At 51.4% G+C, this 10,000-nt stretch overlaps 1 protein-coding gene across 5 annotated transcripts in view; it reads right to left on the bottom strand.

The window, feature by feature from the left end:
- The window catches only part of LOC113824462 (uncharacterized), a 31,486-nt gene that overhangs the window by 20,883 nt on the left and 603 nt on the right, over positions 1-10,000 (bottom strand). Inside the window, exon 1 of one of the 5 annotated variants that reach the window (XR_011399226.1) lies at positions 7,330-7,822. The exons of 2 other annotated variants lie outside the window; for them this stretch is intronic. The gene's annotated coding sequence lies outside the window, so the exon portion shown is untranslated. Of the gene's footprint in view, positions 1-7,329; positions 7,853-10,000 lie in introns of those variants that run through there. 2 more of the 5 variants (XM_070132789.1, XM_027377203.2) reach the window with 2 other exon arrangements.

Genomic DNA, 10,000 nt, shown 5'->3' with positions numbered 1-10,000 from the left:
CGGTCGCCGATTGAGTCCGGTCGCCGATTGAGTCCGGGCGCCGATTGAGTCCGGTCGCCGATTGAGTCCGGTCGCCGATTGAGTCCGGTCGCCGATTGAGTCCGGGCGCCGATTGAGTCCGGGCGCCGATTGAGTCCGGTCGCCGATTGAGTCCGGGCGCCGACTGAGTCCGGTCGCCGATTGAGTCCGGTCGCCGATTGAGTCCGGTCGCCGATTGAGTCCGGTCGCCGATTGAGTCCGGGAGCCGACTGAGTCCGGTCGCCGATTGAGTCCGGTCGCCGATTGAGTCCGGTCGCCGATTGAGTCCGGTCGCCGATTGAGTCCGGGCGCCGATTGAGTCCGGTCGCCGATTGGGTCCGGTCGCCGATTGGGTCCGGTCGCCGATTGAGTCCGGTCGCCGATTGGGTCCGGTCGCCGATTGAGTCCGGTCGCCGATTGGGTCCGGTCGCCGATTGAGTCCGGTCGCCGATAGAGTCCGGTCGCCGATTGAGTCCGGTCGCCGACTGAGTCCGGTCGCCGATTGGGTCCGGTCGCCGACTGAGTCCGGTCGCCGATTGGGTCCGGTCGCCGATTGAGTCCGGTCGCCGATTGGGTCCGGTCGCCGATTGAGTCCGGTCGCCGATAGAGTCCGGTCGCCGATTGAGTCCGGTCGCCGATTGAGTCCGGGCGCCGATTGGGTCCGGTCGCCGATTGAGTCCGGTCGCCGATTGAGTCCGGTCGCCGATTGAGTCCGGTCGCCGATTGAGTCCGGGGGCCGATAGATTCCGGTCGCCGATTGAGTCCGGTCGCCGATTGAGTCCGGTCGCCGATTGGGTCCGGTCGCCGATTGAGTCCGGGCGCCGATTGGGTCCGGTCGCCGATTGAGTCCGGGCGCCGATTGGGTCCGGTCGCCGATTGAGTCCGGTCGCCGACTGAGTCCGGTCGCCGATTGGGTCCGGTCGCCGACTGAGTCCGGTCGCCGATTGGGTCCGGTCGCCGATTGAGTCCGGTCGCCGATTGGGTCCGGTCGCCGATTGAGTCCGGTCGCCGATAGAGTCCGGTCGCCGATTGGGTCCGGTCGCCGATAGAGTCCGGTTGCCGATTGAGTCCGGGCGCCGATTGAGTCCGGTCGCCGATTGAGTCCGGTCGCCGATAGAGTCCGGTCGCCGATTGAGTCCGGTCGCCGATTGAGTCCGGTCGCCGATTGAGTCCGGTCGCCGATAGAGTCCGGTCGCCGATTGGGTCCGGTCGCCGATTGAGTCCGGTCGCCGATTGAGTCCGGTCGCCGATTGAGTCCGGTCGCCGATAGAGTCCGGTCGCCGATTGGGTCCGGTCGCCGATTGAGTCCGGTCGCCGATTGAGTCCGGTCGCCGATTGAGTCCGGTCGCCGATTGGGTCCGGTCGCCGACTGAGTCCGGTCGCCGATTGAGTCCGGTCGCCGATTGAGTCCGGTCGCCGATTGAGTCCGGTTGCCGATTGAGTCCGGGCGCCGATTGAGTCCGGTCGCCGATTGAGTCCGGGCGCCGATTGGGTCCGGTCGCCGATAGATTCCGGTCGCCGATTGAGTCCGGTCGCCGATTGAGTCCGGTCGCCGATTGAGTCCGGGGGCCGATAGATTCCGGTCGCCGATTGAGTCCGGTCGCCGATTGAGTCCGGTCGCCGATTGGGTCCGGTCGCCGATTGAGTCCGGTCGCCGATTGAGTCCGGGGGCCGATAGATTCCGGTCGCCGATTGAGTCCGGTCGCCGATTGAGTCCGGTCGCCGATTGGGTCCGGTCGCCGACTGAGTCCGGTCGCCGATTGGGTCCGGTCGCCGACTGAGTCCGGTCGCCGATTGGGTCCGGTCGCCGATTGAGTCCGGTCGCCGATTGGGTCCGGTCGCCGATTGAGTCCGGGCGCCGATTGGGTCCGGTCGCCGATTGAGTCCGGGGGCCGATAGATTCCGGTCGCCGATTGAGTCCGGTCGCCGATTGAGTCCGGTCGCCGATTGGGTCCGGTCGCCGATTGAGTCCGGGCGCCGATTGGGTCCGGTCGCCGATTGAGTCCGGGCGCCGATTGGGTCCGGTCGCCGATTGAGTCCGGTCGCCGATTGGGTCCGGTCGCCGATTGAGTCCGGTCGCCGATAGAGTCCGGTCGCCGATTGAGTCCGGGCGCCGATTGGGTCCGGTCGCCGATTGAGTCCGGTCGCCGATTGAGTCCGGTCGCCGATTGAGTCCGGTCGCCGATTGAGTCCGGGGGCCGATAGATTCCGGTCGCCGATTGAGTCCGGTCGCCGATTGAGTCCGGTCGCCGATTGGGTCCGGTCGCCGATTGAGTCCGGGCGCCGATTGGGTCCGGTCGCCGATTGAGTCCGGGCGCCGATTGGGTCCGGTCGCCGATTGAGTCCGGTCGCCGACTGAGTCCGGTCGCCGATTGGGTCCGGTCGCCGACTGAGTCCGGTCGCCGATTGGGTCCGGTCGCCGATTGAGTCCGGTCGCCGATTGGGTCCGGTCGCCGATTGAGTCCGGTCGCCGATAGAGTCCGGTCGCCGATTGAGTCCGGTCGCCGATTGAGTCCGGGCGCCGATTGGGTCCGGTCGCCGATAGATTCCGGTCGCCGATTGAGTCCGGTCGCCGATTGAGTCCGGTCGCCGATTGAGTCCGGGGGCCGATAGATTCCGGTCGCCGATTGAGTCCGGTCGCCGATTGAGTCCGGTCGCCGATTGGGTCCGGTCGCCGATTGAGTCCGGGCGCCGATTGGGTCCGGTCGCCGATTGGGTCCGGTCGCCGACTGAGTCCGGTCGCCGATTGAGTCCGGTCGCCGATTGAGTCCGGTCGCCGATTGAGTCCGGTCGCCGATTGAGTCCGGGCGCCGATTGGGTCCGGTCGCCGATTGAGTCCGGTCGCCGATTGGGTCCGGTCGCCGATTGGGTCCGGTCGCCGATTGAGTCCGGTCGCCGATTGGGTCCGGTCGCCGATTGAGTCCGGGCGCCGATTGGGTCCGGTCGCCGATTGAGTCCGGGCGCCGATTGAGTCCGGTCGCCGATTGAGTCCGGGCGCCGATTGAGTCCGGGCGCCGATTGGGTCCGGTCGCCGATAGAGTCCGGTCGCCGATTGAGTCCGGGCGCCGATTGGGTCCGGTCGCCGATTGAGTCCGGTCGCCGACTGAGTCCGGTCGCCGATTGGGTCCGGTCGCCGATTGGGTCCGGTCGCCGATTGAGTCCGGTCGCCGATTGGGTCCGGTCGCCGATTGAGTCCGGTCGCCGATAGAGTCCGGTCGCCGATTGAGTCCGGTCGCCGATTGAGTCCGGTCGCCGATTGAGTCCGGTCGCCGATTGAGTCCGGGGGCCGATAGATTCCGGTCGCCGATTGAGTCCGGTCGCCGATTGAGTCCGGGCGCCGATTGAGTCCGGTCGCCGATTGAGTCCGGGGGCCGATAGATTCCGGTCGCCGATTGAGTCCGGTCGCCGATTGAGTCCGGTCGCCGATTGAGTCCGGTCGCCGATTGAGTCCGGTCGCCGATTGAGTCCGGGGGCCGATAGATTCCGGTCGCCGATTGAGTCCGGTCGCCGATTGGGTCCGGTCGCCGATTGAGTCCGGGCGCCGATTGGGTCCGGTCGCCGATTGAGTCCGGTCGCCGATTGAGTCCGGGCGCCGATTGGGTCCGGTCGCCGATTGGGTCCGGTCGCCGACTGAGTCCGGTCGCCGATTGAGTCCGGTCGCCGATTGAGTCCGGTCGCCGATTGAGTCCGGTCGCCGATTGAGTCCGGTCGCCGATTGGGTCCGGTCGCCGATTGGGTCCGGTCGCCGATTGAGTCCGGTCGCCGATTGGGTCCGGTCGCCGATTGGGTCCGGTCGCCGATTGAGTCCGGTCGCCGATTGAGTCCGGGCGCCGATTGAGTCCGGTCGCCGATTGAGTCCGGGGGCCGATAGATTCCGGTCGCCGATTGAGTCCGGTCGCCGATTGAGTCCGGTCGCCGATTGAGTCCGGTCGCCGATTGAGTCCGGTCGCCGATTGAGTCCGGGGGCCGATAGATTCCGGTCGCCGATTGAGTCCGGTCGCCGATTGGGTCCGGTCGCCGATTGAGTCCGGGCGCCGATTGGGTCCGGTCGCCGATTGAGTCCGGTCGCCGATTGAGTCCGGGCGCCGATTGGGTCCGGTCGCCGATTGGGTCCGGTCGCCGACTGAGTCCGGTCGCCGATTGAGTCCGGTCGCCGATTGAGTCCGGTCGCCGATTGAGTCCGGTCGCCGATTGAGTCCGGTCGCCGATTGGGTCCGGTCGCCGATTGAGTCCGGTCGCCGATTGAGTCCGGTCGCCGATTGAGTCCGGTCGCCGATTGAGTCCGGTCGCCGATTGAGTCCGGTCGCCGATTGAGTCCGGGCGCCGATTGAGTCCGGGCGCCGATTGGGTCCGGTCGCCGATTGAGTCCGGTCGCCGATTGAGTCCGGGCGCCGATTGGGTCCGGTCGCCGATTGAGTCCGGTCGCCGATTGAGTCCGGTCGCCGATTGAGTCCGGTCGCCGATTGAGTCCGGTCGCCGATTGAGTCCGGTCGCCGATTGAGTCCGGTCGCCGATTGAGTCCGGTCGCCGATTGAGTCCGGGCGCCGATTGAGTCCGGTCGCCGATTGAGTCCGGTCGCCGATTGAGTCCGGTCGCCGATTGAGTCCGGTCGCCGATTGAGTCCGGTCGCCGATTGAGTCCGGTCGCCGATTGAGTCCGGTCGCCGATTGAGTCCGGTCGCCGATTGAGTCCGGTCGCCGATTGAGTCCGGTCGCCGATTGAGTCCGGTCGCCGATTGAGTCCGGTCGCCGATTGAGTCCGGTCGCCGATTGAGTCCGGTCGCCGATTGAGTCCGGTCGCCGATTGAGTCCGGTCGCCGATTGAGTCCGGGCGCCGATTGAGTCCGGTCGCCGATTGAGTCCGGTCGCCGATTGAGTCCGGGCGCCGATTGAGTCCGGTCGCCGATTGAGTCCGGTCGCCGATTGAGTCCGGTCGCCAGGCTCAAATCCGCGATTGCGACTGAGTTCGAATCCGCAACAAGGGAGAAAAAATAAGACGCAAGCCGCCTAAGTCGCAGTTTTTCCCCCTGTTATGTTTCCATGTGTACGTCTGGGTGCCTGTCCCTCCACACCGAGCCCTGTACAACCAATCCCCGTCGCTAAATGGGCTTATTCTGGAGATAAAACCTGTGAGGATTACAGTCCGAAACAGCAGCGAAGTAGAGACAATGGTCTATAAGTAGATGGCTCGTCATCTAGGAACGCACATTACCCTTTGACTTCAGGAAAGTTCATCCGTTATTGCATCTATAACATGACGAGTATGTCTGGCATTGTACTCCTCACCACACCGGAAGCATGGCATTATAACTCTTATCCTCACACCTCGTCATGTCGACAAAATAAGTCATTAACGTCACTCTACTCACTGTACTGACTTAAGTTCTCGAGAAAAAATAGCAGAGTAGTTTATACACTCCTGGAGGCCATGAATAGTATATCTAAAACGTAACGTGACTTCAGAAGTAAGCTATTCAGTAAAGCATTGTCTAAAATCACGAATGGAATTTATAACATGACAATAATCAGCTCAACTCACAGTATGTGATCTATCTACAACTTTTGGCACTGTCAGCCATGAAATTCATAATCATTTGAACATTTGATAACCAAAAGTTCAAAGGTCACTTATCTTCAAAAACACAGAAAGAGGGGAAAAGCGGCTCGTGTCGCTCGGTGTTCCACAAGGCTTCGTACTTGACCCAAATATATTCATATCTTTCCATTAACGCTCTCTCGGCTATTGCAAACAACTGTTTTCTTGTTCAATATGCCGAAGAAACAGTTCTTACCTCTGTAATCAACTACGAATAATTTATTATAAATTCTGAACACTTTCTCCGAGAAGCAAATAAATATTTCGACATCAGCGGCCACAAACAAAGGAAGTCCTGATTAAAAAAAAAAAAAAAAAAATGTGTTTTACATGCGTCTCCAAAAACATTGCGAAAATGAATTGTAACAATCATAGAGTATGAAACTATCTTATACATTCAAACAACTAAATAAATCACCAACGAGTATGCATGGATGTTGTTTCTGTTATTTTTATGGGTGTTGTTGCTGCTGTTGTCATTTTTATCGTTGTCTGATTTTTCTATGATCGTCGTATCTGCTGTTGCTCTTATTGTTATAATCATCTTTCACTTCATCATATACTTATCATTATAATTGTCATATCATTATCATATCTACTGTCACCATAACCATCATTGTTATCATGATCATCATCACATTTAATGTTATTCTTGATATTATCATTATTCCTGCCGTTATCACCAATATCATTATCACTATCACTATTGTTATCTGTATCATTATTATGACAATATTACAACAGCATTTTCATCAGCATTGTCTTCATTACACTCATCGTCATCATTATTATTGTCAGTATTCCTAATACTATAATATTAGGTTAATAGTACTAGTAATAAGATTATTATCAGCATCAGTAATGTTACTGTTACTATCAATTGGTTATCATTCCCCTATCATCATCATGATTATCCTCATTGTTCTTGTCATCCCTGCCATTGCAATCACGTCGCAACGATCATTCTTATTCCCATCATCGACCTGATTCCCATTCCCACTTACGGGGAAATTCCCGCATCCGGCTCGCATTCCGGTCTCTCCTAAACAATTCCTTTGATTCTTACTCGATCATCTTAATTATTTATTGACAGTGCGTATATTCATATCAATATTATATTGACAATTTCAACAACATCGGAGTGAAATGATGCGCTGCATTTTATTTTAATCAAGTTTTATAGACCTACATAGAATTGGAAATGGATCTGGATGACAAACACTACGTGGACGCAAGTATTTACATTAATAATAATAATAATAATAATAATAATAATAATAATAATAATAATAATAATAATAATAATAATAATAATAATAATAATAATAATGATAATAATAATAAAATTAATAATAATGATAATAACATTAAAAATAATGATAATAACATTAATAATAATAATAATCACAATAATAATAAAAATTATAATAATAACCACGTGAAGTAAAATAAGACTAAAACGTCACAGTCATTTTGGAAAAAAAATAAAAAAATCGAACAAGCCATTTCAGAATTTAGTGATAATTTTAAAAAGTGTAAAATACATGTAACTAAAAGCCCGCAGTGTTAGACACAACAGAAATACAATATATATATATATATATATATATATATATATATATATATATATATATATATATATAAATATTCAGGAGTGAAGAATTAACCTGAGGTTGCCAGAGGTCACACGAGGTCACCAAACGATCCTATAATTACCTCAATAAGCATACTTTGACGCCTTGGTCCTCTTTCGTGTTGTCATGAATATCCCCCAGGAGGATGTCGCCATTGGTGCCAAACCTTGTCTTTGTGTCAGGTTCTAGAAGGTCCCAGAGTGCGAGTCCCTTCTCACGCCTCTTCACCTTCTCGCGTGGGGACGCTGCGGTCACCAGCACGCATCGTATCACCACCGTTCATAGAACTCGTGTCGAAGCGCTACTCGTGGTCTTATCTGCCGTTTGCTCGCGTGGGGGAGAGGGAGGGGGAGGAGGAGGAGGAGAGGGAGCAAACAGCCTTCCCTGCACACTCTCTTCCCATCGCTTGTTTCTTTGCGCCTCGATTTTGCACTTCTCACTTCCTCGAGGCGCCGCCCTATCACTCTAGTCCGTAGCACGACACAGAGAAGGGGAGTCGGCGAAATGCGTAGGCGGTGTTGTCTAAGGTTGCACTGGCATCTCTCGTCCAACACAACTACCATTGGCTACTGAGCGGGTCCCGGGGCTGACCGCTTTTCCGGACCAGCACTTGTGTCGTTTTCTAAACATTAGATTGTATAGAAAACGAGTGCGAATAATAAATTTGAACCATACCCATGTTAATAACTTTTTTTCCGTTATCCTCCTAACAAACGGATAAATAATATCCGGATCGTCTCCAAAATTTAATGGAATTTTAGTTAGGCTAAGGCACACCTTTGGTAAAAAAAAAAATACTTTTTGAATTATTCTGCTAACTAACGCGCAAACAAGCAAAGAAACTAACCAACGCGACCAAAACCAACCTCCTTTGTGAAGGTAAACAGATGGTTACAGTTAACTCCTTCTGTAGTAAGATAAGCAATAATAGCTTTATACTATTTCCTTCATTTGAGGGGTCTGAAAGAGTTGTCCGAGACCTCACTGCTGGTCGTACTCGGAGTGCAGAGGTCTCAGAGCCTGATGATTACAGGATTCCTTGTGTTACTTTCTTGTTTATTGCATTGCATAAACAATACAAAGTAAATGCATTATGAAACCAATAGTGTAACAACATTCAACAACATAAAATGCACCGGCATCTCTCGACAGAAAATATACTAGATGTACAACTCAAGAAAATACGACACTGAACCTGGAAACTTGACTTATCTAAACGTATACGACTATCCATAGTGTGTGTTGCAGGACTGAAGGTTGAAAGTCACTCAATGGAACTTCAACTCTCCCTTTGGTGGTTCCCTGCTGGATGAAATTCCCTCCGTGATGTTCAGTCTGCCACATCATACCAGTTCATACCATGGTGCTTTCAGTCACATGTTTGATTTATTATAAACATGGGAAAACATTATTTTATTGCTTTAGATATTTTTCACATGAATCAAACCATCTCCAAACACATTCGGTCTGCCACATCATGTCAGTTCATATCATGATGCTTCAGCTTATTAAAGAAACTGTTAACTGTAATCTATTTCTCCGTTTATGATAGGGTATGGTTCAATTTTCCTATTCATATCCGTTTTCTTTATCAACCAATGTCTAGAAAACGACAGAAATGTGGTTACGGAGAAGCGGGCAGCCTGATGTTGTTATAACTGATTCCAATGAATATTTTCAGAAAAATAAACATCCGAAACCGCCCCCCCCTTATGATCATCATAATCGATTTGCTTATCTAAGCTAATGAAGCTAGTGTATCATACGTCTGTTATATTGAACATTGGTCAATCAGCTGACGCAATCCACTTCCCAGACATGTGTTGTTATATGTTACACAATACGCAAAGAAACACCTGTACTCTTGAGTGTGTGTGTGTGTGTGTGTGTGTGTGTGTGTGTGTGTGTGTGTGTGTGTGTGTGTGTGTGTGTGTGTGTGTGTGTGTGTGTGTGTGTGTGTGTGTGTGTGTGTGTGTGTGTGTGCGTGTGGTTAACAATAACAGCAATAATGATAATGATAATGGCAATATTACTATGATAAAAACAGGAACAGCAACAATAATAATGATGATAAAAATTGTTATAAAAATAATTAGAAGCACAGATAGCGCAAACCTCCACCAAGATGATAAGGTCGCTGATGGAATTTAAATACACATTCTTTAACAAAAAAAAAAAAAAAAAGATAAAAATGAAATAAAATCACCTTTTTTCAAATTCACAGGTGACGTTCGTAAACATGGCAAGGCAATAATGATGAAAAAATATAATAAAAAATAAACAAAAATTCTAAATTATAATAAAAATTCTAAATTATAATAAAAAACAAACACACACAAAAAAAATTCTGGATCCGGATCAACACCAAAATTTAATGTAATGAAAGTCAAGCTAAGACGCACTTCTGGTAATATTTCTGTTAATACTTTTTTTCCGTTATCCTGCTAACAAACGGACAGATAATATCCGGATCGTCTCCAAAATTTAATGGAATTTTAGTTAGGCTAAGGCACACACCTCTGGTAAAAAAAAGAATAACTTTTTGAATTATTCTGCTAACTAACGCACAAACAAGCAAAGAAACTAACCAACGCGACCAAAAACAACCTCGTTTGTGAAGGTAATAATGTCAATAACAACAATAAAAATAATAATGCTAATGATGATGATGATAATGATACTACTAATATTGATAACAGGGATAACGACAGCAATATCATTATTAATGATTATGCTAATGATAATGATAATAA

This window comes from Penaeus vannamei, chromosome 18 (genome assembly GCF_042767895.1).
Source record: "Penaeus vannamei isolate JL-2024 chromosome 18, ASM4276789v1, whole genome shotgun sequence".
Lineage (NCBI taxonomy): Eukaryota > Metazoa > Arthropoda > Malacostraca > Decapoda > Penaeidae > Penaeus > Penaeus vannamei.
This window is presented reverse-complemented; position numbering and strand designations above follow the sequence as displayed.